Consider the following 27,109-nt stretch of genomic DNA (forward strand, 5'->3'; position numbering starts at 1 on the left):
GCAGAGGAGAGGAGATTTAAATTCAGATGTATTGGATTCCAAACTTGATTTTTATTTACAGTGCTAACACAAATTCCTGATATGGACTAGTTCTTTTTGTTTTAAAGTTCCAACTTGATTTTTTTGTTGAGCACAAGGGGGTCTTAAAACATTTTGCTGGCATGGCAGAACTTAGAATTCATTAATGTGTCCCAATCACATTGATAATGATGGTCGTTGCAGGACTGGCTACATACTTGGTGGGGTCCAGTGCAAAATGAAAACGCAGAATCCACTGGTAAAAAATTATTAAGAATTTCAGGATGGCAACAACAGAGCATTAAACAAAGTCCGGCTCCCTGGGTGGGTCACATTCTGAAGAAGTGGGCCTGGTTTTGCCATGACAGATGGAAATTTTGCGCGGGGACAAGTTTCACAAATAGAGGAATGTTTCTTCAAGTCCGTGTGTGATTAGGTGAGGGAAGATGCTACAGAGACCAAGACTAGCTATTTTCTTTCTTTTTATTTTTTTTTTCAAAGATTCTATTCATTCATTTGACAGACAGAGATCACAAGTAGGCAGAGGGGCAGGCAGTGAGAGAAGAGAAAGCAGGCTCCCCGCTGAGCAGAGATCCCGATGCGGGACTCGATCCCAGGATGTCGGGATCATGACCCGAGCCGAAGGCAGAGGCCCTAACCCACTGAGCCACCCAGGCGCCCCAAGACTAGCTATTTTCGATACCATCATTCTCAACAACTAGTCATTCATTTAGGAAGAAAAAATGTCTTTCTTTGCCCCTAAGTGGTGTTTCTCACCCCGGGGTCATTTTGCCTCACAGGGAACATTTGGTGATGGCTGGGGACATTTTGGTGGTTGTAGTCAGGAAGGCAGCAGGGAAGGAGCAGCATCTGGTGGGTGGAGGCCTGGCAGGCCTGGGAGGCTGCATTATTCCGTCATTCTGTGCCTCCCAGTGCAAGAACCCCTCCCCTGCTCCCCAACAAAGACTTATTCAGCCTAAAATGTCAGCAGTGCTGAGAAACCTGTCGTAAACTCTCATCTTCGTAAGGTTTGTGAGTTTAGTATTCAGTTTTGCAAATCTTATAAATGCATACATAAATAAATATGGTAGCTTTATTACTGAAGAGAAGGCCTTCTTCACAAGGAGCCACCTTCATCAACCAGATCAATAAATATTTATTGGGCAGCCACGGTGCATTTGCTCCAGCACTTTGTGGCCAAGCTGTAAGTTTTATCTTTGGTATTTAAAAATAAAACGGAAGGAAGGTTAGTGAACTCTGAAAAGTGACTGTGGCACATTTGAATTAAGAGCTTTCTTGGAAATTTCATAGGAGATATTTATTATGGGACTAATTACATATTCACATATAATGGAGAGAAAGGAGCCGTTGTAGCACATCGAGTAAGCAATATGCATTTTAACAGATATATAAATATGTATTTATTCATCAAACAGAAACATTTTCTTAGTTATTTGGATGTAAATAATGTTTATAAAAATTTATAAACATTAACTGATAAATGTTCTAAGCACTCAGGTAGATGCTATGTATATTTAAAGACATTTGAATTTTTGACAGAGATCTTTTATATGAGATTATACAGATAGCATTAGAATAATTCTAAAGATGTTAATATTAGTCTGGACATGCTTAGAATTGGTGAGCTGCGATGGATATGTCATAAGTTAGTCAATGAGTTGTATAAAGTTTATATAAAGTCATTTTATGTGAAAAACATTGCTACATTGCATAAATACTTTGGTAATTATTCATAAACCTGTATGAGGCTAGATAATTCAATGCTTTTGGCATTTTCGAATTCTTAAACTCCAATCATTTAAGAGGAAAACCCAATAAAGCATAATAACCAGATTTTTACACAGAACTTCCATATCAATACATTTTATGTCACTATCTTTCAACTCAGTTTCTCTTCACTTTAGGGATAATATGTCAACTTTCGAGCACCCTAGAGCATAAATGAAAAAGAAAACAGAAAAAATAATTCTGGGTAGCCTCCAAACTTACCATAATTGTGAAGTCCCTCAGCCAGAGGGCTACTTACACTCCTTTGAACCATTCCAGCTAGCTTACTCTTCTAGTGCACAACAACTCTGAGGAGATGCCCAGGGGACTCCCAGGGAGGACAGCGGTAGAAAGTAAGAGTCTGCATGCGAAACTGTGAAATGCAGGTCGGGTTCCTGGAAGCCTAGCATGGGAAGCTGTGTAATGTGGGTTTGGGCAGCCCCACTTCCTCAGGCCCCTCGCAGGGCAGCTCAGTGCAATTTGGATGATGCAACAGTCCTGAGTCATCAGGAAAATTAAATATGTATTTAATAGACATAGTTTAAGAGGACTGAGAAATACGTAATCATTTTAAAGGACTCCATCAAAGATAGCTGAAATCTTTAGAAATATTTTGGAATTTTAGAGAATGAAATTTGCCTACGTGAGATGCCACCATCCTTTCCAAGTCTGAATCAGTATGACTATCAATGAGACGATAATAATGACAATGACTGTCATTGCCTAGGGATGCTCAGGTTACAACAGGATTCCCAATAAATTTGATCCTTACTTGCATTTGACGCCTACAACATCCCTATGAGGTTGTTACACTCACCCTCTCATTTTGTTCAGATCAGGGAACCAAGACCCAAAGATGAGGTGATTTTCTCCAAATTCACAGTTGACCCTGTATGCATATCTATCTCCTGAATGGTATTTCTTGGGTAATTGCTGTTCACATTTTACAAGATATGTAAATTCGAATTATCAAGTTTCTGTTATTTTGACATTTGAAATGATTTTTCAAGATTTTATTCATCTTCACATATACTGAACATAAACACAAAAATGACAACTTCTGTGCTCTATTTTTTTTTTAATTTATTTATTTTAGAGAGAGAGTGAAAGGGGGCAGGAGGAGGGGGAGTGAGAGAATTCTCAAGCAGATTCCTGACTGAGCACAGAACCCAATGCAGGGTTCAATCCCAGGACCCCAAGATCATGACTTGAACCAAAATCAAGAGTTGGATTTAAATGGCTCTCTCTCTCTCTCTCTCTTTTTAAGATTTTATTTATTTATTTGACAGACAGAGATCACAAGTAGGCAGAGAAGCAGGCAGAGAGAGAGGAGAAAGCAGGCTCCCTGCTGAGCAGAGATCATGACCTGAGCGGAAGGCAGAGGCTTAACCCACTGAGCCACCCAGGTGCCCCTAAATGGCTCTATCTCTTAAAAAGATATACAAGTGACTTCACTTGTCACTATGATTTTAAGTGTAAATGGAACGCTACAAATTTTGGAATGGGGTAAAAATACCATTCAACGGACAATGAGCACTATATTTTTGTTAATGAACTGAGAGAAAATACTGCAAATGTAATCATAGTTTTTTTTTTTAATTTTATTTATTTATTTGAGAAAGAAAGAGTGAGAGAGAGAGCATGAGGCAGGGGAGGGTGAGTGGGAGGAGACTGCCCACCAAGCAAGGAGCCCTATGCCAGACTCGATCCTGGGCCTCCAGGATCATGACCTGAGCCAAAGACAGTTGCTTAACCACCTGAGCCACCCAGTAATCATAGCCACTAAGTAATCATAGTTTTGATAGGCAATGGACACAAATGATATAATGGTAATAATGCATATTGAAGTGCATGCATCTCCAACCCAGAATTTTAGCAGTAAGTCTCCAAGAATCTATAATTAGACTTTAGTATTGAAATAATAGAACAAAATTAGAAGCTTGCTGGAATGCTCATGTGATATAAACCTGGATTGCCAAGATGGTTTTGCAGCCTTGAGGCTCAAGAAAGTTATTTGTTGACTCTTTTAGAGCTTCTGGGGATTAGTCGAGTTCTCAAAGAAATGTCCCAGATGTTTGTGCTAAGGACTACTTCATAAGGAATCAAAAAGAAGTGCATCATTTCATTCCTTGAGGAAAGAGCTTGAATCTTGCGGAGGTGATTAAATAAGAAGTCTCACTTCTGGGGCGGAGATAAGAAATAGGTCCAGAAAGAGGAAGAAAAATGGAGATCAGCGGGATGTGAGCATGAGAAGGGATTTCCTTTGCAAGTAGCGTAGAAAAACTAGGAATCGACCAACCAGGTTTAGTAGTATAATCAGAAAACTCCCGGCTCCCCACCTCCAACAAAACACAGATAGTAAAATCATACAATGTAGAGTATATCCAGTTCTTGAAGACTCCCAAAAGAGTATGTTTTACGTAAATTTGTTACCAGGAAATTGGCCTGGGTGAGGCTCCCAAAGCTATGGATGGAAAGGAAAAAAATTAAAAAACCCCAAACTTGGTTGTTGACGCTCCCAGGAGCCTGGTCTGTAATGATGCTCAGGAATCCCAAGAAGGTAAATGGACCGCTTGAGAAAAGCTACAGGTTTAGCTAAGAGATTCTGGCAGGATTTCAGTCTAAAATGGATTACAGACATAGAATAAAGTATATTTGAAAAGCATATTTGAAATCCATATCTTGACTTGGCTTGAGAGACAGGAGAACTCAGAGCTTATCTTCTAGTCCCAGAACTGAAACTTAGGGCCAGGGAATATAAGGTAGCTGATCACAAAAATAACCCAGCAGACTCCCAACAAGTGTCCTTCACTTAAATATCATTATTTCCCAAACTTATTATTAAACAGAAGTTCACACTCCATAATGTGTAACAACATACGAGAGATGATAATGCCGTTGGCTAAGAGATAACATTTAGCTCTCAATCCTTCTGTGGTCCTATTGAATTTGCCTGTTAAACTCTTGGTGTAATTAAAGCAGATAGGAGCATTCCTACATTTTGTTGCAAATTGATATGATCTCCTTTGTCTGTGATCTAAGTGAGATTGCCCTGTAGTTTTTAATTTAGCAGGTTAAGAAGCACAATTAAAATATCATGAAAAAGATCATAATCAGAAACCGTCTTTTGGGTTGTCCCTGCCAAGTTGATAAAGGGATCGGTGTATTTAATAATTACCTCCTTTGCTGTACATTTGTTCTATTTGTGGGCTGAAGTGTTAATAAATACCTTGCTCTATTCCAGTGGGAAAGTAGGCTTGCCACCTAATTAATAAAACTTGGAAGAATACCTAGGACATTGAACCATATCTTTCTTATTAGTGCTGCCTGCCTCAAAAGAGAATCCCTGTCTCCTCACCACATTAGTAAATGTCATCTTCCTGGGTTATAAAGGAACCTCTCGGAAAACTGCCGGTTTTCAATAGGAATGAAAATGCAAATTCTTTGATGGCTTTTTTCTTTCTTTCTTTCTTTTTTTTTTTTTAAGAAATAATTCAACCGTTGAATTTTAAGTAGCAAAAAATCCTAATCAAGCACAACAGGCCTTACTCTAAGGAACATACCTTAGTCAAAGCTCCAGAAAAAGAAAGGTTCATATTGAGATATAATTGACTTTGAATTAGTCTTTATTTCTAGCTATTGTTTGTCCCGTAGTTCAGTTACTCAAGCACCTTCTGGGCCTTGATCCTAGAAAACTGAAACTGAGGTTAGCGTGTAGCGCCATTGTATCTGCATTTTCCTGTTAACTTGTAAGTGCCAAGTTACCTGTGACTGTTTTATTTTTATTAAAATTGAACTCACAAATGGAAAGTTTGAAAACACACTATTATTTCAAACAGGATTTTGACTGATATAGGCAATGTGCTCTTGTGAGCTTATACATTTAATGAATATTTATTGGAGTGCGTACTTCATGGTAAAAAAAAAATACACCATTCGAGAAATAAAGTTCTTTCCCTATGGCCTTGTGTCAGCTTCAGTTGCGGGCTTCACTTATGAGTCTGATATCACACCTTTTTGTTCTAATTAACAATATGTAATAAAGGAAAAATATGTGTAATATTTCATCTATAAAATTTTTCTCTGCGTAGAATAGGGAAGTTGGTCCCCATTTCATTAGATATGAATCATTTCATCCACTGACTTTGCTGAGATTCTTGAGAACATGAGAATTGGAGTATCTGAATTCTTTTTTTTTTTTTTTAAGATTTTACTTACTTATTTGACAGAGATCATAAGCAGGCAGAGAGGCAGGCAGAGAGAGAGAGGGGGAAGCAGGCTCCCTGCTGAGCAGAGAGCCCTATGCGGGGCTCGATTCCAGGACCCTGAGATCATGACCTGAGTCAAAGGCAGAGGCTTAACCCACTGAGCCACCCAGGCGTCCCCACAGTATTCTGTGGGTTGTGTTAGTAAGAGAAAAGGCTTATAAGGCTGCCTCTTTCTTAGCTCTATGATAAGGTGAAAATAGGAGAGTACATCAATTCTACATGCAATGTGACCAGATAGTATATCCTGAAATGCTTAGAGAAGGGAAAATGCATTCTATTTCGAATTTCTTTATTAAATTATAGTATTGTTTTCCTGTTTCTAATTTTACTTTATGTATTCTTCCAACCTAATTAAAACTTAAAATAACATTTTTAAACTGCTCTTTAGAGAGCAGATTGAAGAAATATTTTGGAAATAAAAATTTGGTATGTATTTCTCAAATCTCAAATTGAGTTAATTGGTCTTCCTTTGCCCTGAAATGGGAATAGAAACTAATGCATTTTGAACACGTTCCATTAAAAATCTGTACAATTTGCAATATGAATTTGTGCTAAGCATATTGATGTTCTTCCCTAAGTTCATATATTCAAGTATTTTATAAAACACATATTCTGTGTGAGGCTCTGCTAAACACTGGTGATGTAGCAGTGATCAAAAGTGACAAAAAAAAATCCCTACCCTTGTGGAGTTCAAACTTTAGTAGAGGAGACAGAAAATGTGCACAGGAGAGACTGAATGTGCAGATGTCCTGAGGCAGAAGTGTGCTTGAATATGCCAGGAATAGTAAGGATGCTCAACTGGTTGGAATAGAATGCCCTGGGGACAGGGCAGGGTGGGAAAGAAGAGGGCCATGACTGTCATAGAGTTTCAAATGTATCTTTATTTTATTTTTTTTTTTAAGGGAGGGAGGTGAAGGGGGAGATGGAGAGAGAGGATCTTAAGCAGACTCCCCTCTGAGCACAGAGCCCATCCTGGGGCTCCATCCCACAACCCTGAGATTGTGACCTGAGCCAAAATCAGATGCTTAACTCACTGAGCCACCCAGGTGCCCCTCAGATGTATCATTTTGTTTAATCACCTATGCATTAATATTGTCAATGATCAACCATATTGGAATTTTGTACTTTCAAATGAAATTAGGGATATACTCTCCTTTTTAAAGGCTTACGTAAAATATGTGAAACAAATTCATTCAATAAATTGTCAACAAACATATTTTAGCCATTATCTCATGTGGCATGGCCAGAAATGTCCCTGTTGACTATATCTTTTCTCCCCCCCCCCTTTTTTTTTAAGATTTTATTTATTTATTTGACAGAGAGAGAGACCACAAGTAAGCAGAGAGGCAGACAGAGAGAGGGGGGGAAGGCTCCCCGCTGATCAGAGAGCCTGATGCAGGGCTCAGTCCCAGGACCCTGAGATCATGACCTGAGCCGAAGGCAGAAGCTTACCCCACTGAGCCACCCAGTTGCCTCCCTCACCTTTTAAAAAAGAGTTATTTATTTATTTGAGAGAGAAAGAGAGAGAGAGTACATGCACAGGGGGAGGGGCAGAGAGGGAGAGGGAGAGAATCGCAGGCAGACGACCTGCCTAACTTGGAGCCCATGGTGGGGTTGATCTCCCGACCCTCAGGTCACAATCTGAGCTGAAACTAAGAGTCGGTTGCTTAACCGACTGAGCCACCCAGCCTCCCCTGACTCTATCCTTTCTTATATCTGAGGAGCAATCCCTCCAAAGATTTGAGGTCAGACTTTATTTCTGCAATTAGAATGGTTATCCTCATTTCCTATACTATATTTGGAATGTTGAACATATATTGTGGGAAGTGAGTAAACTTACCAAAATCCACTTTGAACATATATCGTAACAACAAATGTTTAAGTCCCACTGTTATCGATTAGAGTGATTGCTCACTGATGTGAAACGTCTAACACAATGGGGGAATTTGTTTTCCTAAGGGCTGTCAGCTTTCTTATCTTTTAAGTGGGCATTGCGAATAAGATAATTTTTAAAACTGCTTCCTGGGCTTGTATCCTATGCTCTTACGGACCTCATTAACTAAACACCTGGTAACAGGATCACACTATGGCATTTAGCTTTCCAAAGTTACCTTGAAATGGTTTTGCTGTTAATTGGGTGCCTGGCGTGCTGGAGAATTAAACCCAAGAATGTGGAGCAGTAGCTTGGTGTTAAACTGGGCAACAGGATGAGAGGGCCCTTTTCAAAGGTTCTAGTGTGTTCCTTTTGGACTTGGGGCTGCATTTGCTCCTTTTTCACTCTCAAACTCATCCAGCTTCTCAGGCTTTATCCTGTGTTCCCCTTGAGGAATTATTCAGCTGCCGGCATCACCTCTAACTGGGCGGCGGCATTGGGAAATCTTCCCTGTGTTCTGATTTCCAGCCTTTAGAGCAGAGAGTGGGACCCGTGAGGGGCAGGAGGGTTAGAAGCCACAGCCTCACTGCAAGCTCTGAGCACTTTCCCTTCCCACCAGTCAGTTATTTATTTCCTTATTTTTTAGATTTCCTAAACATGGATTAAGACCAGTTAGGTCCTTGACACCTTGCCCATACGGGGCATACACGTACAAAATAGCTCCGCTAAAAATTGCTGTTTATCTCTCACTGGGGATGCAAAGATGCATGAGTGGTTTGATATTGTAGAAGAGGCAGTGACTTCAGCTGTGCCAAGGCAACGTCATCGTGGAAATAGGGCAATGTTGTGGGGGAGAAAGCAGGTGAGAAGGAGTGTCCCTCTCTCTAGGGTTCATTAAAGAAATGCTTATAGAAAAATATTTCAAATGTAGACAGATAGTTTTCACTCGCCCTGTGGAGAGGAAGGGAAAAGGAATCCCAAGCAGAGTTGAAGAATTCAAAAGCACAGAAGTACACTCTCATGTGGCCTGTTTGGGGAAGGAGTGGTTCATGGTTGGGACATAGGAAGAGAACCGTGTGTCACAGTGGTCAAATGACAGGCACTGGGCTCAGATGGTGCCGGGTATAAATCATGCTGCTGGGACTTCTAGCCATGTGACCTTGAGTGGGTTTGCACCTCCGTTTCTTCTGTGTAAAATGGCAAAGAGACGACTACATGCTCCGTAAGGATTTAGTGAGAATTAAATGCTTATAGCTGCCTCGCTGCTCTCTTCCACCTGGCCATCTTTTTAAAATGCAAGTCAGATTCTGTTTCCTCTTTGCTCAAAGCCCCCAGTGGCTTGGCATCTCTCTCAGAGTAAAAGCTGCAAAAGTTTGCAAAAAGTCATGAACCTTTGTGCCATGTCCACGCCACAAGATGCGGCCAGCCCCATCTCCTCCTGTCCCCTCCCACCACACTGGCCTCTTCGCCATTCTCAGAACCTCGAAAGGAAGGCGCCTTTCAGGAGGTGGATCTTTGCCATTCCCTCTGCCTGTGTGCCTTTCCACACAGAGATGCGAGGCTCGCCCTCCCACCTCCTTCAGATCTCTGGGTCCCAGGATCCAGCCTTAGGGCAGTTTTCCTGGATGGCCCTGCTGAAAATTCCAGCACCTTCCTGGTGCCTGTGTTCTGTCCTATTTTGTGGAGACGTTTTCCACAACACTACTGTAATTTTACTTTTATATTTTTATTCGTTTTCTCCCCTGCCAGTCCTTTGTCCCGTGGGTATCTCTCATGCCTGGTGCATGACGGACACGTGGTACGTGGAAGAGCTTAGTATGCCGCCTGGCACAGTGTAAGCCCTGAACGAGTTGTATAAATGTTTACCAGCCCCATCATTCCGAACAAGAAATAGAGAAAGGAAAATGGACCCATTTTCAGTAGGATTCAGTACACCTCACAAAGAGAAATCCAGAGGAGCCTAGTAGAGGTGATCTGTAATCTAGATCCAGGAGGGGTCCAATGCAAGTCGGGACGACCATGAGTTGGGTTCAGGTAGAAGATCATGGAGGGCTGAGTTGGGCAGTGGGACTGGAAATAAGACGTGCAACTAAGGGATATTTCACAGAAGCAATGGGACATTGGAGAAGAGTCAAAGAAAGTAACAAAAATTCTGATTCTGTCTTGTTGAGTATTTGATGATGCTCTGAGGAACGCATTGGAATATGTTTTTTTTTTGGGGGGGGTTACAGAATGAGTTCAGGTTTACATATTTTGAGATGAGTTCTCTGAGGCTTTCGGGAAGCTGGAAATCAGTGCGTACTTGTAACCAGGATTCTTATATCCCTAGACGTGGGGAGAGCAGTAGCAGAAGAAGAGAAGAAGCCAAGGCAGAATTATTGAAGGTATTGCCCAGAGAGGATTGGCACAAAAGCAGGGAAACCAGGAGAACTAAGTGGTATGATCCCAGGGAGTGGGCAGGGCACTGGTGTTTCAGAGAAGAAGAAAAGGGCAGAAGAACCCATAGGATTTGAAGGACAGGCCATTGGATTTGGTGATGAGGTGATTGTTGGTGACCGTAGTTGGGGGGGTGGGGCTGAGACATGATCCAGACCTCAGTGGACTGCAAATGAATGGTCAGAGCAATGAGAGGACACTGTTGTGTTGTGAACTCCAGCAGGGAGATGGTGGGGGAAGTGGAGAGACACCAGCAGACAGACAGACAGACAGATAGAAAGCTAGCTATTGAGGAACCAGTGAGGAGAGGAAATTTTATGAGAATAGAAGGATGAAGGAATAGGAACTCAGGAGAAGGAGAGATTAATAAACACAAGAAAGGAAGAGCAGCTGAGCAAAAAATTAATGGTAAAAATCTTCATGGTGCCAGAACAGATGGGATTGAGAACATAGTAAAGACTTTCCTTGGGAAGAAAGAACAATCCCTTTTCTTTAGAGACAAATGGAAAGGCGTTAGGAATTGGTCCTGTTATAGATGAAAAGGAGAAGCAGGTCAAGGGCATTTATATCTATTATTCTTCATTTCTCAAAAAAATGGGAGGTGAGATCACATGGGCAGAATAAAATACAGTGGAGCCTAGAGAGGGATTCAGGCAGAGAGACCATCCATTCGTGCAGGAAAGGTATGTTTCAGATCCGCACTTTCTCCTGCCCTAACCAAAGAACACCAAAGATAAGAGAATGTTCAGTCTGGCATGTGCTGTGGGCTCATGTGTCCAGTCAAGCAACCTTGTTTGGTAGATAAGGAAATGGAGCAGTTGGGTAACTAGCTCAAGGTGAGTAGCCAGCATTGTACTGAAACCAGGTTTTCTCACTCTTAATTTGTACTCTCCGTGAAGTGTTTCCCGCTGTGCTTTCCAAAGACGTAATGCCACTTAAACCAGTAATATATCTTTTTTTTATAGGTGTCCCCCCCCTCCCCCTGTTATGCACACATACACCCCCCTCCTTGCCAGTCTTCAATCTCAAAATCAGCCCCCATGGGTCCTGCTACTTTTCTTTCTTGCCCTGCGTGATCCACTGTCCCAGCTTGCAGCCTGAATTGGACCGACGCTCAGACGGGCTTTTTGTCCCGGAGAAGCCATGTTGCAGACTGGATGTCTGGTCGTATTCATGAAACGAGCCAGCATGAGGCTGATGCCATCATAAGGACTGAGGGCATTAGCTCCGTGAAGTGGCTGCGATATCCCAAAGGCAGAGTTGAACTAGATGCTCCCTGGAGTGTGTGGCACTTACGGTTGTCCAATGAACTTCCTAGATGGCCCTTTTCCATGGAACTTGGTATTTAAAAGGATCTACATCAATGCTTAATTTTAAAAAAAAAAAATAGTATTGTTGGAAACATGTTAAGCAAACAATAGTTCTACCAATTCGTAGGCTATGTGAATTCTTACATTCCAAAATGAAAATAGGCTTGAGCTACAAATGTTTTCGTGCTATATGAATGGGACTTTATTGTCCCTGTCTACATTTTGGCTTGGGTTTCTGTTCTTAAATTATATTCTTTAATGTTAGTATCTATGAAAAAGATACTCCTGAGCAATAATCTACTTTGTTTCAGAGTACTTACTTTGAATTGCTGTATTAGTGTTCTGTGTAGGGGGAAAAAAAAAATCCCAGATACCTAGCCTTTTTTTTTTTTTTTTTTCCACAACTGAAATAGATGTTAGGATATCTGAGTAGTTTCTGCCCTTTAAATAATGCACTAAATACAATGCTCATGGACACACTCACACCCCTTCCTTCTCTCATTTGATTTCGAGATATAGAGAATAAATGAGACGTTCACTTGGGTTTCGCTGTCTTTTATGAAATCCAACCCATTCTGGAGTGAATGAGCGGGAGGCTCAGGAGGCCGCCTTCGTGGGAGCAACTGCCTTTCCCCAGTGCCTCATCCTCTCTCTGTCATCCCCAGGCGATGTGCCCGCATTTGTGTGTGTAGATTTATAGTTTATCTTTATCAATGGCTTCATCTGTAGGTAGCTATTATAGCTGCCTCGCCTGGATATTGTTTGGGCCTGATAGATCTGTCTGTAGTTCATCAAAGGGGAGCCGAGTGCCTAAAAGCCATCGGGTCCAGCTGAGGATGAAATACGAGCCATCAGCCTTGGTAATGGCTATAAAATTTCATAATTACACGGCCTTTATTACATTGCATAATGATCCTGAAGCAGTATGGAACAATTAATTAAGATTTTCAACCGTGGCTCTTTCAGAAATTAAAAGGTGCTAGGAGCGGAGAAATGGGGATCTGTCTTGTCCTTAAAAGCATTAGGGATGCTTAAGAAATAACTTTCCTGGGCACTTTTATTATTTATTTTTCCGGTGAAGAGGGACATCTTCCAGTTAGAGAAGAAGCGTGAGTAGACCGTGGCTATTAGCAAGTTTTGATTCCGACTTCAAAACTGCTGCTTTAAAAGGCACGGGCGTGACAGTGCTAAAGGTCTATATAACTACCCAACTTCCCTTTTCTCTTCTTTGAAAAATTCTATTCAGCCTCCCGTTGTAGCCATTTATCACGTTTATGGTTGTTCATCTCTACACATTAAATAAATGCGGGCTCCAAGATAGGGGGTCGGTTAAGGGCCTTCTCTAGTATCCTGACCAAGGAGTTTCCCTTATGCACGCTCTCATATCTGGAGGCATTAAAATTCTTTCAAGATCTCTACAGTTTTGACAGTCATCCCCAAAGGAAGACTTTACTGTTTTCATTTATTATCCCGTGAATCCAGCATGTCACATCTCATATATACCCTTTATTTCTTTTTCCATTATCTCATCTTCACACCCTCTAAAGAGTAATTAAATTTTTGGGGTGCCTATAGGAGCTGGTAGGAATGAGCTATTTTTAAATAATAACAGAAGCTGGAGAAAAGTGTACAGTAGACATACACATGTGTGTGCATTTGCACATACAAATTATGCCCCGTTCTTGACTTTGTTTTCCATGCCAGGGAAGTTATACCGAGACGGTTGTGTACTATTAAGTACTAATGACGAGATGATAAAAGCAAGCCCAGCATTCTTACGATGATGATTCTAAGTCACATCCCCAGCTTTCATGCATGAACCCGAGAGGAAACAGATATGTTTAAGGAACTATGATCAATGGCTCCGTCGACGTACCTGAAAGAAAATTTAAAAAAAAAGAAACCCCAAACATGGTTGCAATTTACAACTAACTCCCGGATATTTGTACACATCAAGTATTATTGTTTTTAAATTGACAATCATCATATAATGTTTTGCCGATCTAAATATTTCATGGGAGACTAGAACTTTCCCTTGGGCATCTCCAATAATAAACTTTCAGCAGAAAATTTGGGAAGGATTATTTGCTTCAAGGAGGAGCTACTGCTCAGAGTAAATTCTCTTGTTGAGGCATTTAGTCCCTTAATAGGAATTTTCTGATCTGCTGTCATTCTTGTTCACACACCGAGTGTCACTGCCTCTTTATAAAACACTTGTCATTCTTTAATGGAAACAAAATAGTCATTGCAGCCAGAGCCACAATGTCATTCCACTACCCCTTGCTGCGTCGGCAATAGTGAAAATGACAGAGCGGCTCTCAGTAGGGGTAATTAAAATGTAAATATTGATATTTTATTATTTGAAATTACTTTCCAGTGCGGCATTTAATATCTCTCCATCTGTGCGGCTCTGTTTAGCGGTCACTTTAGTGGAGCTCTGGGATACCAAGCAGCGGCTTGATCCCCGTTATGTCAAAATGCTTGTTGCTGCTTAATTTTGATATCTAATTAAGTGGAAAAGTACAGTCCACACTGTAATCCATGGCATCTTAACCAGCTGCTTGGGTATATTTAGAATTAATCTCCACTATGGAATCATCCTAATGTATGCAATTAAGAGTCTGCCGATGGCTAATTAGGTGTATTAGAATCAGGCAGCTTTTTTTCCCCCCTCCTTCACCCCCCCCCTTTCACTTTGGACTGTTGCAGACACAGGAGTGTCTGCCTGCAGAGGTACTGTTCCTGCTCCTCCAAACGAGTTAGGAAACAGTGCAACTTCCCAACAAATTTCAGCCATGGGCAGGGATATTTGCCTTTTCCTGTGCTTCGTTCCCTGAATCAACCTCACCTAGGAATTTCCAGGATTTCCCGGATCCATTTGCAGGATCTCAGTGACACGAAAGGGACTGGTCACAGCGTAGAGGAGAGGAGGGATACAAAGATAAATTTACTTTCCAACAGATCAAAGCAGGGAGACTCGGGAGCAGTGCTCGGAGTGCCCTTGCTCATTTAGGAAGGAGAGGAATTAGAGCGCCAGAGCTTTTTACCGCAGCTCCATTTCCCTCCTCCATTCTACTGTGGAATGGAGCACAGTCTCCGAAAGAGTTATTATGAGAGGCACGGGTTTGGTTTGTATATTATGCATCCGTGGTAAATACGACAGGCAGCCTTTTACTACTGATAACGACTCTGCATTCATGTGGTTGGGGAATTCCAAGAGCTGTGTTGTTTCATGTTTTTGTTTTTGTTTTGTGTTAACTTGGCCAGTTATCCAAATGGGGGGCAGTGAGGAGAGGAAGAAGGAAAGGCAGAGAGAAATCGAAGGGGTTGCCTCTATTGTCAATGAGAAGATAACTGTAGCCTCCCCAGTGGAAAGTATGCCAAGCCGTAATGACTTAGCTCTGCTTGAGCCAGCAAACACCAGCCGTGAACTTGGGAGTAAATATTCGTAAACAGATCTTCATTAGCCACCGAGAAAAATAGTGTGGGAGCCTGACTTTAAACCGAACTCTCGGGGCTAGCAATTCAAAGAAGCTGTTTTTCCATGCTGTCCAGAGCACAAATGATGCCCAGGTCTTTAAGCATAGAGAGTGAGGATTTCTAATATTATTTGAATGTGGAATTTCAGGGTCAGCAAGCTGTAATTTCATATCTGTGACATGCATCTCATGGATAACATATTTCTCCTACGTTCTTTCATGAATACATATGACACTTTGTTTTTAATGGCCTGTGTTGTAAATCCTTTAACATGTGTTTATGCAGAAGACCTGCTGATTTTTTTTTTTTTTCCCCTGCCTCTCCTCTTTCTAGGACATATGTTGGAGACACTGAGTTATAGTGTCTTTCTATTTGGGGAAAATCAAGAAAAGCACACCTGAAGGATTATTTTTTCTGCTTTGCTCCTAACTAGTAATAAAGTGAGAGAAGGGGAGATGTTAACATTAACTCCACAAATAGCCTTTCTTTAACAATTAGTGCTCTTGTTAGAATTTGTGTTTCTATACCAAGGGACCAATTAGGTAAATCTGAAAAGATTTGAAGCCATGTTATTTAAAATTAATATAGAAATTATAAGTGATTTTCTCCTAGAGCTCTCATGTAGAATCAGCGATTGGTCATTTCAGTGAACGCACACAAGGCGATCACAAAATCTGTTTTTTTGTAATTGGTGGCTGACATGACATTTTCACATTTTTAGGCGAGCTCATGAAATCACCCAGGTTTCCATGATGCAAACATGGAACATTAGCGTGCATGGAGTGTGGCCTTCATGAATGGGAAAATAACGAAAAGGAAAGATAACCTGAGCTTTCAAGTCTGCAACTCTGTCTTCATTTAATGCAAGCAGATGTGCTAGAGAAACTCTGAACTCTTTGTAGATAGGTAGGCAGTATTCGCTCCAAAATCAGACTGCAGTGGAGCAAGCATTTCTCTTTTCCTTCTAATTTTCTCTTTTGTACTATCTCAGTAAAAGAAAAAAATATATATTTTTAATATATAAAAAATACTTACATAATCTATAAATATATATAATTTTTGTGCTATCTCAGTAAAATTATATATATGTGTGTATGTATATATATATGTGTGTATGTGTACATATGTGTGTGTGTGTATGTGTGTGTATATTTACCTAATTTATCCAATGTGTGGACTGTGCTTTTTAAATTCTCCAATATCCGAATATTATGTTGGGTCACACATAACAGAAACAAAACAACCGTGGCTAACTTGCTGTTTATAGATTTCCTTTAATGGTTCAGTGTTCCCAAGAGAAGCAGTTCATCTTTAAAAAAAAAAAGTTATAAAACTTTATGCGTGGGCAAAGGAAAAATACACAAAAATTTATTTTTTTTAAAGATTTTATTTATTTATTTGACAGACAGAGACCACAAGTAGGCAGAGAGGCAGGCAGAGAGAGAGGGGGAAGCAGGCTCCCCATTGAGCAGAGAGCCCGATGCGGGTCTCGATCTCAGGACCCTGAGATCCTGACTTGAGCTGAAGGCAGAGGCTTTAACCCACTGGGCCTCCCAGGCACCACCACAAAAATTCATTTTTAATTTAAAATCTGTTTTAGGTCAGAAAAAGTAAAAAAACAAACAAAAAAATCCAATACTAGAATCTATGGAGGAAAGTAAAACATGCCAAGAATTTGTTGTTTGTTTTATTTAAATCTTAACCAAAAGTTACAGTTGTGGTTGTTTCTGCAACAGTTCTAAAGAATATTTGAGGTACATTTATCTCTTGCTGAAGTCTGACAAATGATTATTGGCTAGTTTAGTAAAATGTTGGATGGTGCAAAAAGATATATTCGGTCCTAGAACCTATGTTAGCGAAAATCATCTTCTTTTGTTTCTCCCCATATCTGTATTTTAATTTAAAAAACTATCATCCCTAACAGAGATAACTTGTTTGCCCCTAAGTCCAAACTCTCAGCTAAGTATGTATGAAAAATAGAGGGGGGAGCGCATACAAAAACTGTGTTACTAAAAATATTTTTGGCCCCCTGCTTGATTTCCTGAAGGTCCAACCTGACTTCTTACAGACTTAAATGGATCCTCTTTTATTGGCTCAGAATATTTCCGTAGGACTGTCTCCAGCTATGCTTGTTCCTACAGCAGGGGGAAACGGTTCCCCTTCAAAATTATTACATAGGAATGGATACACAAACCAGTTTGATAAACCTGAAACATGTCTAAATGGCATTTAAATTACATTAACACCTACTTGCACAGACTCTGTGAAAGGTCATAACCAACAAGTACCATCTTCCGCTGTTTGTAAATGTCTAATTTGCTGCTTTAAAATGGGAAGTCACCTTACTCCCTTGGTGCCACTCAATGGCTGTTGTGTTGCAAATACTTCTGACAAGTGAGTATTTACTTAGTGAGAATCCATTGTCCTAAAATGGAGTGAGAGGGAAATGCCCTATGAACACATTTTTACTGCTTTGTCTTCCCTTTGCAGCTTTTGATTCAGGGAAAGGAAACCCAAGATTTCTCAATTTGCTTCCCTCCCCCCACCCAAAAGTAGAACGTGCTTTTACTAGTTATTTGGGTTTTACAAAAACTAGATGTGTAATTTCTAAAGACTCTATGTTAAAGAAGTAGAATACAGATTTTTTTTTAATCCCTTCAAGTAAAAAGAATCAAAGAGCATTTGTTTTCATTCCTGGCTCGGCTCGGATTTCAGAGGTTTAAAGCTCTTGCTACAGAAGAGAAGTTCACACATTGTCAAAATAGTTATACTAGTAGGAAAAAGAGAAATTAATTATAGATACTTGTAAATAATAAAAGTCATTGTGACATTATCACAGAATCTGTTGTGAACGGTACTTTGTCAATATACAAGAAAGTAGGCCATATGATTAAAAGGTCAAGTTTAATTGTAAATTAAAAAGGAACCAGCTGAGGTTGAGAGAGAACTTTACCGGAGTTTAAGTGGCTCCAAAGAAAATCCTACATACTAGACAGGTACGTATAAGCGAAGAGCTTTACGTATAATCAGTGCTTTGATAAACACTCATTGAATTATGAAAAAATAAATGAGGTAACTTTTTTGTTGCATATTCGGATTTTCCTTTCCAGGGGAGGGGACTGATATCTAGAATGCTGTCTTGATTCCTCCTGTCCCGTTCTTTTCGAAAGCCAGTCAATAAATTGTGAGGGAATTATTCATTATTTGATTTGGCACATATTTATTGAGCCCCTGCTATGTGGTGGGCAGTGGTGCTGGTGCAGGGATTACCGCAGGAACGAGGGAGAGGGGCCTCCACTATTACAAGCTCGGGGAACAGGGCAGTGCACGGGGACCGAGCTGTCTGCTGGGTGGTCCCCTTCACTCCATTATTTACTTCTGTCTTCCCCTATTTTATTTTTAAGATTTTTTAAAATTTGTTTATTTATTTATTTGTCAGAGAGAGAGAGAGCGCGCACAAGCAGGCCGAGTGGCAGGCAGAGGCAGAGAGAGAAGCAGGCTCCCCGCAAGCAGGGAGCCCGATGCAGGACTCGATCCCAGGACCCCGGGATCATGACCTGAGCCGAAGGCAGCGGCTTAATCCACTGAGCCACCCAGGCGCCCCCGTCTTTCCCTGTTTTATAACTTGCAGCTGTGCCTGTGGATGTTGCACAGGAACAGTGATGATGGCGATGGAATGGAAGGGGTGTTTTGCTTGATTTCAGAAATAGAAAGCGGAGACTTGCTGATAGATCCCCGAGAGCTGGGAGGGAGCAGCGGGTGGATGACGAGGCCGTTAATCCGGGAAGCAGTTTCCGGCGGGGCTGGGAAATCGCGCTCTCCATGTCAGCATGTGAGGCCGTGTACAGAGGAGTTACCAGGAAATGTGGCAGGAAAGGAAGAAAAGGGCCCAATAGGGAGAGAAATGCCATCCTGTGCCAGAGGGTTTGTGTTTGGTTCTTCTGAGACACGGAAGCCAAGAAGGCCTTTTTGGTCAGCGGGTGGCATGGGTAGAGTTCATATTTCTTTCTTTCTTTCTTTCTTTCTTTCTTTCTTTCTTTCTTTCTTTCTTTCTTTAATAAAGATTGGTATTTATTTATTTGACAGAGATCCCAAGTAGGCAGAGAGAGAGGAAGGGAAGCAGGCTCCCTGCTGAGCAGAGAGCCCGAAGGGGGGCTCGATCCCAGGACCCCAGGATCATGACCTGAGCCAAAGGCAGAGGCTTAACCCACTGAGCCACCCAGGCGCCCCTAGAGTTCATATTTAGAAGAATGCTTGAGTAGCCATGGTTAGGATGGAAGAAGGAAATACCCATAGCCCTGTATCCCAGAAGAGATGAAAGACGTCTAGACCAAAACTGGGGGGAGGCAGGGAGGAGAGAAGTGATGGAAACATCGGGAGACTGTGTACAACCACACACTCATCTTTCCTCCCTCACATATACGTACCCTTTGAGCATTCCCAGTGGTACCGACCTTCTTTTCCTCATCGTGATCTCATTTCTTCCTACTGTGCCGTAACATCGCTGGGCTATGGATTATATTACGCTCATTTTGTATGTCCTGGTAGGTCCGGGCACGGTGCTTCCCTTACCATAGATGCGCTGAATAGCAATTGATTTAAATTTTATTATAGTGGAACCACTGGGAACTGAGTAACGGTAGGGCTGGACCAAACCCTTGGGAACATAGTTTTCTACTTTCTCATTTTACAGATGAAAATGCAGGAGCCAGAGAAGTTGACTCATTGCTCAGAGTTACACAGGTACTTGGCGGGAGAGGTGGCCCCCAGTGCTAGGTCTACCAACTCCCAGTGCAGTGGTCTTTGTCTGAGGTGCTCGCCGTCAGCCACACAGCCTTGTGCTGCCTGTCAGTACTGCTCACTGTGGTACTCCAAATCACACAGCATTGCAACTGGAAGCTTCTTCAGAGATGGATAATCTCCATTTCACATTTGACAAACAAGGAGTCAGCCATGGGTCTGTATTAGTTTGCTGGGGCTACTGTAACAGAGAACCACACACTAGACAGCTTACAACAGCAGTGTATTGTCTCACAGCTCTCTAGGCTGTAAGTCTGAGCTCGAAGTGTTGAGAGGGTTGGTTACTTCTAAGGGCTGTGACGAAGAATCTCTGTCAGCTTCTGGTAGCCCTGAGCATCCACTGGCTTGTCAATAGCATTTTCTGTGTATCTTCACCTCATTTGCCTTCTGTTTGTGTCTGTCTCTGCATACATTCCCCCTTTTTAATGAAGCTACAGTCAGATTAGGAGCCACCGTAATGACCTCATCTTAACTTGACCATCTGTAAAGACCCTATTTCCAAATAAAGTCACATTCACAGGTACTGGGAGTTAGGATTATAACGTCTTTCAGAAGGACACAATTCAGCCCACAGCAGAGGTCAAGTTAACACTAGTAGTTGTAGTGTGGGTCGATCTAGAACCCAGATTTGCAGACCTCAATGTCGCTGCTCCCCACCCTGGCCTCTTCCTCCTATATCGCTTCCTCCTGGCAGTAACTCCTTAGCTTTGGGGTATCTGACATTAGTTGTTCCCCATAGATTATTTAAAAGTCTGTGGAAATGTCTGTCAGGCTACAGATCCTTAAAGTTTAGAAAGAGTCAGCATGCATTTATTTTAGAGGCTTGATTTTTATTTATTTTATTTTATTTTTTAAAAGATTATATTTATTTATTTGTCAGAGAGAGAGAGAGAGAGCACACAAGCAGGGGGAGTGGCAGGCAGAAGGAGAAACGGCTTCCTGCTGAGCAAGGAACCCCATGTGGAACTCGATCCCAGGACCCTGGGATCATGACCTGAGCCGAAGGCAGACACTTCACCAACTGAGGCACTCAGGCATCCCTGGAGGCTTGATTTTTTAAATCAAATATTAGACCAAATTTAATGAGGGCTCAAAATTTCCTGAAGACAGTGCCTGCATATCTGATGCCCTGGCTGGATCCATCTTCCTTGGACTACCAGTCAGGGCCCTGTAACTTCCTGTGGTATTTCCCGACCGGTCCCAGCAGTGACTGGGCAGAGCCAGTCCAATTCAAGCACAGGATCTTCTTCTTTCAAACCAGGAATATGGCTTCAAAATGAGCTTTTCCTGCTCTGTGTCCCTCTAATCCCAAAGTGAGACTGAAAATGCCCATATATATATATATATATATATATATATTTTTTTTTTTTTTAGTCCTACATTATATGGCACTGCCTTCCTTTTTTCTTGATGGTCAAACAAACTTTAGTCACATCAAAAATGACACTTTCCAGGCAGAGCTCTCTTGTTTTCAACTAGTACAAAATAAAAATTGTAGGAAAAGAAAGCCATTACGTATCCCTCCTTTAAAGCAGCTCAGCCAATACCTTTCTCATGCCCTCCAGTCATTTATCTTTCTTCTTGGCTTAGATGAGAGGTTGTGAGACATAAAGTTGAGGTCAAGTAACAGGGAGTTTGGGGAAAGCTTAAAGAATGTTTTCAGGTCCTCTGTAGTCATTCAGCAGTAGGAGGGTAAGTGGGATTTCCAAAGAGGGAGCGTACCCTCCATCTAGATACGCTCTGTATTCTTACTTTACATTCACCTGCCTTATATCTAGTCCTTTTTTCAAAGTGGGTTGGCAGTTGTCACCCTCCCACACTCACAGAAACAAGCCAAAAAAACCCCCCCTCTGGTCATCATTTTGATGCTTCCTGGAGTAGCCATCTGGGAATACCTTTCTTTAGCTGCTATTATACTTTTAATTTTTCGAGCAAGCTGCCCTTGGAAAGAAGGGACAATTACTAAAGATAGAATTTCGCCAGTGCCACGGGGCATGTCTTCGATTTCTGTGCCCCTGAGTGGGCTAATTGAAACTTCTTTGGCTGTTCCCATGATCAGCATAGGTGGCCAGTTGCACCTGTAAACTCAGTTAATAGTGATAATTCTGAGATCCTGGACTGGTAGGTATTGCCTTTAGGATTCTATTCTATCCCTCTTTTAGTTTGTCACCACTGCCTAGACCGTTTGCTAAGTTTTATGGATGGCGTTCAAGTTTGTCACATAGATAGAATTTTTTGAATTCGAGTTCTTTCAGATTTTCACATTTTTCCTATGAAACCACTATTCTAAAACAATGGTCTTGTAAAATCTCTGTGAATCCTACTAGAAGTATATGAACGGAAGTAAGGAAATCATGGAATCAACAGATGTTGAAACAGGATCACATTCTAGGAAGGGGAGCTATCCCATTTTTGCAATTTTTCTTATATTTGACCCAAACTAAGCGAAATGGAGTCCGAACTTTTGGAATCTGGTTTATAGTCAGACAAGAAGAATAAAGATTCAAAAAATAATAGTGGAGGCATGATGTCTAATGCTTATGTGCTAATATAATAAGTAATATTTGTCATCCCTTATAAGAAAAGTTTTCAGGGAAATGCTTCTGACGGCCCCAAGTAAAGATTCCAGCTTTCACTTTAGAACTTGACCGTCTGTACTTGCTTAACTCCAGCCCCTACTAAGGGCCAGTCCGTAAAGGGCATCCCTCTAAAAAGCAGAATAGAGAAAAGATCTTTATATATTGTATAAACATTATAATATACAATATATTAATAACAAGGGTTATGCATCTGTGTATCTCTTGGTAGCGAAGACCAGACCTTAGCGCTGTTGTGATGCTTTGCTCTCCTAGTTCCTGTAAGCAAGCACTGGGTTTATTTGTACGGCAGAGAAAGGGTCTCACTCATGCCACAGTGCGCAGTCAGCTTCTCTCAATGAGTTTTGTTTACCATCTCAGTGAGTCGTTATGGCGTAATTACGGTTCTAACATGATCGCTATTTGCTGAGAACCATCAATTTTTGGTGGAAGAGAGAAACTACAGTTCAAAAACAGTGAGCGGAGCCAATCAGTGCACGGTTAACCGATATTAACAGACACCCTGAAGATTTCAAGATGTTTGCTCTCCGTTTCCAGGAAGCAGCCGGGAAGAAAATGATGAGCAGGGGTTAAACCCCGGTGCCTGCACGGCAGCCTATTTCTGTCAACACTCCGTTCAGGAAATAAACATTTATGCTTTCTGAAATGAAAGTGTATTTTTGAAGACTAGCCGTCAGATATTTTTTGCCCTTCACACTTTCAAATGCTTAGCCTTTTCTGTAAGTTGACTGCAAAGTGCATCAGTTTGCCAGGCTAAAAAAAAAAAAAAATGCTTGACAAGTGCCCATGGTGCCACCGTCATCCTCCGAAGTTTCTAGTGGATGGAGGCAAGAGCGTTGGCCCAAAGCATACTTTCTTCAAGCCTGTTACTTCAGGGGCACCTGCCTCTTGAGAAGCTTTTCAATCCTTCCAAATGATGTTATTCCCAACTGTCCTCTGGTTTATTTGGAGCACACAGGATCGCAGATAAACACGCTATTTAACTGCGGGTCAAGGGAGAGAGTCATTCTGCTCGCAAAACGCCCGAGATACAGTAAATGGCGCTGACTCCAGGACGGAGATGGAGAGAGATCAGAGTTGTCAGCGACAGGCGTGGAATGGGCCATGGTTGGGGAAGGAAAAAAAAAAAAATGGGCCGTGGTATCAGTGTATTTTTAAAAAGCTGTAATACAGCTGAACATTTAAAACTATAACCTGTCAAACACCAAAGATTAAGATCCCGGGATGTACAAAACATGACGTTCGAACGACACAGCGACGACTTGTATTTTATTTCACTGGGGGGAAAGGTTTCTCTCTGCAAAAGTAGCAAAATGGGATCGGGGGTGAGGGCCTCTCGTTCATAGCCCCGTAGCCATAAAACCCCATTCAATGCCGGGCACAGTGCACGCAAGTAATCCTCATGTGGGTACAAGCACGTGTGCACCAAGAGAGCCATCACATTTTTAGAGAATTCCTTAAACTTGGTTTATTTCGATCTTGGCCATTTAGGTTTTTATACTTTGCTCAGGTCCCCTGATCAAAATATTATCATCTCCATGTCGTTCTATATGGGAGCAGTCCTAAAGGGCAGGCAGAAGAAGTGTGTGGTATTCCAATGCTAGCTCTGTTATGCATCCCGCCTCCTTTGTCGCCAGGGGAGCAGAACAGTCTCCTCATGAGGCTATGTCCCTGTCACCCAGGCATCTGGGCAGGCTCTCTTTGTGCCAGCTTCCAGACTGCCGAGGTGTGGTAGGAAAGGGTTAAAAGTGTTGCAGGTCAGCTTTTTCTAGAGCACGAAGAGATAAAAGTCCAGACTTTTATTTACATTCTGGAAAGCATGGATGGTCCCTTTTCCTATCATTTTGCAAAATTACACTTCCTTTAATCAGCTGAAAGAGATGTGAGGCTACCAAGCAAAGCAAACTTGTCAAACCTTTTGTGCTGTACCCATCTCCCCATCCTCGCTGACCGAAAAAAAAAAAAAAGAGAGAGAGAGAGAGAGAGAAAGAGAGACAGTATTTTTTATTTTTTAACCTTTTTCCTTTTATTTCCTTAAGAATTGAAAGAAAAAAAGTTAGGTTTATAGGAAGGATTCACACACACACACACAGCCATCAACAGAGAGCAGACAAATTGCAGGACCAACCTAAAAAAAAAAAATGAAATTTTATTGTTTTTGCTTAATTAAACCCCAAAGAAATGTGTGAAACCTTGTTATGGCTGAAAATTGCGAATTTGTAAATCACAGGGACAAAAGGGCCCCTGTGCAACTTTAAAGTTTCCGTGCACGTAACCGTCGATAGGGTGCCTTCTCCATCATCAGCACTAAATTCACATTGATGCCTCTTTTCTTCTGCGTATTGATCCTTCCATGAGAACGTAGATTTGTATCTGTTAATTAATGCGTCCTGAAACAGCGTTTGTATTAATCAGGCAGATAAGAAAAATTGGATGCCTGCGTCCTCTTGACAACCGTAAAAGTGCTGGGCCTGATAAAATCGTGGACGGACCTCAATAAAAAAGTTCCTCCTTCCACTCAATAAACTAATCATCCTGCTTTTAATTATTCGGCAGAAAGATGTGTGGAGATTGGAGAATGTGTAAATCTATTTACTAACAGCGGTGTCTGGGAGGGAGAATAGGGCTGTCACAGGAAGGGGCTGCGGGCTACGCGCTCTGTCCATCTGCTGCGGCAGAGAGAACGGCTGCTCGGAAGCATGAAAAGGAACAAGCCCACGAAGGCAAAGGGGAAAATACTCCTCCCTTTTGGCTCATAACTTTCCAAGACGATCGTTTATTTCTTCATCTATTTCATTTGCAAAACAAACCCCGACCCTTCCCATTGCTTAGGTTAGGTATATTTGGATGTGTGTCGCATCTTTTATCTTGGGGTGTGTGTGGGGGGTGGCCGGGGGATGGGAGCCGTACTTGGTTTGTTTGCTGGGAGTGTAACAGTCTCAAGACCGAAAGCAAATGGAGCCTAACCTAAGTCAGACCAGGTCGTTATTTTTCTCTTTGGACTCTGTTGAAAATGTGACCCCATGTTTTATCTCTAATTCTAATAGGAAACTTATGTAACCCCACAATGGGATGACCAGAAAGAGAAAAGGAGTGGGAAAAAAAGGAAAGAAAGATTGACACCACCAATTCAGAAGAAGATCTGTCATGTAATGTGTAAATGGCTTGATCAACAATGAAAGAGATGCTTTTTACACGTGTGTGAAGACCCGCCTTTAATAAAAGCCAGACTAATCCCTCTTGATGATTTTATTAAACACTTCAGTTAATGGTGCCAAGTGGCAAACCACTAGTTTTCACCAACAGGGCAGGAAATCGTTTCCTTGTCCTCATTGTGCAGTAGTTTCTAGTATCGGATGGGATGTGAACAATTGGATAGGAATAAAAATGAGACAAAAGCAGTGACCATAAGCAGGAGACCAAGAAGACTGGGCAGCAGTGGATAGTTATGATTTGGGTAGTAGGATCTGGAGAAGGAGTAAAAATAGATTTTATGAGTTGCATTATTAAAATTTTTTCCTTCTATGGAATTATTGGTGGCAGGATCTTAAATCGTGGTATTGTTGTCCTCAATAACCATAGGGCTGTTTGCTCACCCCTTGGAGTCCCTGGGCATTACCTTTGAAATGAAAATGAAGATTTAAGAAACATTCATTTTTTAGGACTCAGGGAAAGTATATGGCTGATCATTAGATATCTTCACTAAGACTTCCATTTAGAATCTAGATCTCGTCCCTCCGAGGTATAAATAAATATTTTTACTCCTAACTAGGTTTGATTGCACTACTTCCTCTTTCCCTATTGAACAGCATTTCCTTTTTTTTTTTTTTGCATGTTTTCTCAGAAAGGAACTTTTTTATATGTGTTACATGTGAATTCAGATGAGATTGTTAGTGAAGAATTACAGGAGTCATCTGGATATTTCAGATAAAAATAATATTTAATATAGCGAGGTTTATTGAATGCATAGCATTGATATTTTGCTGGGTGTTACTTTGTGTGTCCCCCAAACAAAAACCGAGGTGCGAATAAATTGTCTTTCCCCCAGTGAAAGAGCCAGTAGCTCAGTGGGGCCAATATTTAATCTGAGGATCTGGATCTGCCCATATCCTACCCACGAAACTGCATTGCCACCATATTTAACTCTTTTTAAATAACTGGATGTTAATCAGAAGAACAAACTGTGGCTTTTTGATTTGGTGAAGAGGCCAGGCCACTCAGTATTCTTTTCTCTTTTACACCAATGAACACCATTTAGAGAGGAATTCATGTTACATATCAGTGGGTACAAAATATCCAACTAAGAAGGCTCTTTTGGGTGTATGAATATTCATCCTTCACTGAGCGTCTGACTGTTACAGAGAAATGTTTGCTAATTGCACTCTACAGGGTGAGACTACACTGTTTGTTTTCTGTTATTTGGGGAGCTCTTTTTTTTTTTAAATTTTCCTGTTGTTTATCAATAGTAGTTTTTAGAGATGAAATGGATGAAAATCTGACTTCCTGAAAGACATTTATAAAAACTGTAGCCAGACATCA

The 27,109-nt window shown here is 41.3% G+C and overlaps 1 protein-coding gene across 13 annotated transcripts in view; it reads left to right on the forward strand.

The window, feature by feature from the left end:
* Positions 1–27,109, forward strand: part of ESRRG (estrogen related receptor gamma) — a 622,952-nt gene that overhangs the window by 579,198 nt on the left and 16,645 nt on the right. The window lies entirely within an intron of this gene.

The sequence above is a fragment of the Neovison vison genome, chromosome 10 (assembly GCF_020171115.1).
Source record: "Neovison vison isolate M4711 chromosome 10, ASM_NN_V1, whole genome shotgun sequence".
Taxonomy (NCBI): Eukaryota; Metazoa; Chordata; class Mammalia; order Carnivora; family Mustelidae; genus Neogale; species Neogale vison.